This window comes from Meriones unguiculatus, chromosome 2, assembly GCF_030254825.1.
Source record: "Meriones unguiculatus strain TT.TT164.6M chromosome 2, Bangor_MerUng_6.1, whole genome shotgun sequence".
Classification (NCBI taxonomy): Eukaryota; Metazoa; Chordata; class Mammalia; order Rodentia; family Muridae; genus Meriones; species Meriones unguiculatus.
In genome coordinates, this window is record NC_083350.1 from 114188599 (window position 1) to 114193262 (window position 4664).

Genomic DNA, 4664 nt, shown 5'->3' on the forward strand with positions numbered 1-4664 from the left:
TTTAAAACTACATAGAAATGGAGAACTTTTTGAGTATGATAATTTTTTTCAAGTAGAACATTAGAAGGTCCTTTTGTTTCAAAGGGAACATGATGATAAGATGGGCATATAGACAATTAGGCACCTAAGTATGGTTGTATATTGTATATTCATGTGTAGAGTAGAAAAATGCCTTAGGATCTTCAGTGTAGTTTTTTTTTATCTTAATCTTATATATTGGTTTATTAAAAAAACTATAAAATCAAATTACATTCAGCTTTTAACACTGAGATATTTATGAATATGAAAGTACAGATTATAAACCTCACTTTATTCTGTGTTTTTATAAGCACATAATCTTCAGTGTAGTTTTTCTTCCAGAAACAAACATCACACTTAAACATATTGAGCTACCTGATGTCAAAAACAGTGAAGATAAATCTGTGCAGATATTGGAGACTACTTTATGGTTCTAGATGTGGCTCTTCCTGACAAAGGCATACAGACTAAAGTGCACATGAATACAAGTGGCAGAATGTATTTATGAGAACAAATAGGAATACACGTTAATCAAAACACTGGTCACATAAACCCATATATGTTGCTACCAAGTGATGAGTTTTAAAGTAGGAGGAGAAAGAATACATGCATTACTCCACAATATTGTAGAGGACACTTGAAAACACTGACAGTTCTCAAAGTAAGTTATCTTTGTTTTTAGCTTGGATTCCTAAGTTTTAGTGGAGACTTTCATGATTATTTGTAATTTTGGAGTTGATCATGCAATGATCAGCAGTTATCAGCACTTCACTTCCTAATTATAATTGCCGATATGGTTTTAGTTTTAAATGTCCACCATTGGTTTGTGCTCTGAGTTTTTGTTTGCCTGCTTGCAGTGTTATATTGGGAGGCATGAGCTCTCAGATAAAAGTAGGTTGCTAGGGGAGGGCCTTAAAAGTTAATCCTACCTCTCTACAGGTTACAGCATTTTCTCTTCCTTCTGTATGGTGTGAAGACCATCTTCACATGTTCCTGTCAGTGTGAGCTGACCTGTCCTACTTCCCCCATCATGGTGTATAAACCTCTCTGAAACTGTGGGTCCTTCTGTCAGATTTTTAGAGCACAGAATAAATGGTTGCAACACAATAAATATATGTTGACTTACCCCACCTTAAAAGTAGTTATTGCGACTACTTATCCCGTGTAATAAGTCATTATTTGATGGATGGAGATCTTTAAAGAATGACAATCATAGAAACAAGAGGTAGAATTTAGAGTCTTCTGGATACAGGCAGCAACCATGGTCACATGCAGAATCACGAGATAAGAAGCTGAAAAAGTTTTCAAACTTCATTTTAGTTACAGAATGTGGAGACTAGTTTAAGCCAACAGGAGTCACTAAAATAACAGATTCTCCTCTATTATTTTGACTGCCTGTCATGAGCTCTGATTTGAAGAAGCACATGAAAAAAGTGTTGGAAGTAGTCAGCAAGATTTCAGTTTTCTTATTTTTTAATTAGCAAACTTAAATTTCATGATGTTATTTAAATATGTGTTGCTGTATGGCAATTTCCTCCAACCTAAAGTCCCTCCTCCCAGGACTCACCGGAGGTAAACAGAAGGTCCCATGTCATTCATTCAGAGGTAATGTCACTTCCTTAGGCACATATATCCTTACTAGATTAAACATAAAATGCTTGGATCACTTCAGTAATTTTTCTACCATGAGGAAATATACTATATGTTTATTTGTATATGTGGTTGTCTAGGTTTCAGAAAAATGAAACTGTAAAAGTAGGACTTTTTAAAAATCATTTTTATATACTCCATTTCCTGTGTGCCATCAAATATTTGTTGAATGAATACATCGATGGTATTTAAAGTTGTGTTATCATACAAGTTTATTATAGCTGTTTTCTAGTGGAGAAAATTATGCAAATTATTTTCCTTTATGGTACTTTCTATATAAAACACAGTTGTGTCTTTTTATAGTAATCCTGAAATTATTAGGACACTACTATGACCTCATTCTAAATGTATTTTAAACAGAGTTGAGTTGGAATTTTAAAGGTTTGTGTTTCTAGATTGCCAAATTAAAATGAAATATTGTTGAATACAAGATGGGATACTATTTGATATCATGTTTATAACAAGGTCAAGTTAGTTAGACTAAAGTGAGATGCTTTTGAGAGTTGCATAGCAAAAAAAAATGTTCTTGGAAAAGTATAACTGGAATCAATAGTTAATTTAGATTCCTTTCCACTCATGAAATTTTCAAAAGAGTATGCTTTTCCTGGGCTGGCAAAAGAGATCAGTGGCAAAGGCTCTTATAGCTTGTAGCCCAAAGACATGAGTTCAAGTCCTATAAGCCACATGGTAAAAGAAAGAGAACGGACTCCTTCAGGTTGTCCCGATACCTCCATAGGCACCACTCCTTCCCCCACATTATAAACAAACAAACAAAAATAATGCCTTTTCTCTTTTTCAGCTCATCTCCCTCCTTCCTTTTTCCTTGCTTTCCCATACCCATCTTGTTTTTTCCTGTTCTTTCATTCCTTTTCTTTCAACCCCTTTGATGAGAAACCCCACAGTGTAGAAGAATAGACTAGTTTCATCAAAAGAGAAATAGAAAACAACACTTAAAAATAGCACTGCCCTTTCACTGCTGCTATTCTTAGAAGGTCTTTTGTATTTTTAGAATTTCTACAGTCTGAGCAGTGTGATGATAGATGGCATCCGGGAGGAAGATGTGATAGATTGGCGAAATTTGTCCAGATTGGACAGTCTACAGTCTGTAGTTTATTTTACATTAAAATGTATTCTTCTTTGGGAAGACAGGTGACAACGTTTCTGTAAGATTAACTATGTTTTGAGGACATACTCCTTTAGCTTATTTATTAATTTCCTAGTCACATAAATTATACAACTGTAGCTTTTCTTTATCAAGATGTGTGAGAAAGTGATGATAGATTAATGAGATGAGGGAACCTCAGAGAAGTTAGGAACTGTGTAAGGCTTACATTAAAAACTTGACATATGAGTTTAGGATGTTGCCTTATGCAAATAATGGCATTTATCTATTGTAGTGATTCTCAACCTTCCTAATGCTGTGACCCTTTAATGCAGTTCCTTATGCTGCCCAGCTATAAAATTATTTTGTTGTTATTTCGTAACAGTAATTGTGCTACTGATAGGAATCATCATTTAAATATTGATATGAGACCTCCTAAGATGCTGTGACTCACAGGCCGAGTACCACTGATCTAGGGGGTTAGAGAAATTTGGATCATATTTAGACATATTCTATATTCATGTAGTAAAACACATCTCAAAAAACCCACACAGATATATAATATATCCTGAATGTTTGTCCATTGACTGGGCTTTTAATTTTCTAAACAATATTTATTTACATTGTATATATGGGAGTGGGGCTCATACAGACTGTGGCATGATGTGGCAGTCAGAGGACAACTTGTGAGAGTTAGTTTTCTCCTTTAACCATATAGGTTTCAGAACTTGAGTTCAGATTGTTAGGATTGGTGGCAAGAACCCTTACTTGCTGAGTCATCTTGCTAGCCTCTCCTAGTTAGACCAGATAATGAAGCAAGTGTCTGAAACAGCCCAAGGCACTACATCAAGAAAGAAGATGTGGTTTCATTAACACATTCTTAAGTTGGGAGCCACCAAGACAGCCCTGCCAGTTGAGAATTATTATTGTAATGATATGAATGCAGAAAAACCATCTCCATGGTCATGAAACCAGTATATCCTGCCAGGAGTTTGGATACTGAATGGGGGATTCTTACTCTAGTGTTAATCATTTATTGTTTTCTTTCTGCTTATAAGGACCTGACAAGGAAGTGTTTGAAAGAAAATTGGTGGGGATGTATGCAAAAGTTGCATTCTTTTATAAACTTAGTGCAACTTACCGGAGGAAAAGAAAGTGTAGTTAGAGGAAGATCTTTCTCTAAAGTGGCAGTTCTCAACCTGTGGGTTAAGACCCATTTGGGGGTTGCATTCAGATACTTACCTTATGATTCATAATGTAAATGTGGCAAAATTACAGTCATAAAGTATCAACAAACACAATTTTATTGTTGGGGATCCTCACCACATGAAGAGCTGTATGAAAGTGTCACAGCATTAGGGAAGTTGAGAACCACTACTCTAAAGGAAGGAAATTGGGGCGGAAAGATTGCAGTCATACTGTGGACTCTGTATGTGGCAACTTATTTCATGTTAAGTTTCGTGTAACTGATCTACTTTAAATGAATGTAAATTGTTATACAAACGACATGGTTGAGACATCTCTGCAATTCTAGCAAGAGGCACAGTAAAACAGGAGAACTGTGAGTATGAAGCATGCCTGGGCTTGGGAGTCTTAAAACAAGTTTGGTGCAGGAAAAAAAAAAATCTCTCCACAATTAGTATTTTTCTTGATTTGGTAATAAGGCCACCGTGGAGGTAAAAATGACAACCCGGTAACTTTTTATGGTGAGAAAGAGAAAATAAAGCATTGTAGTTTAATTATTTGGGCCATCTGTGATTATTTCAGAAAAAAAATTCTTAACTTTCCCATCAATATCTCATTCGTGCAAATGCTTATTACCTCTAAGAATGAAAGAGGGTGTTTTTCTTTTAGTGTTGCTAGACTACAGATTATCTAATCCAAACTTCACATT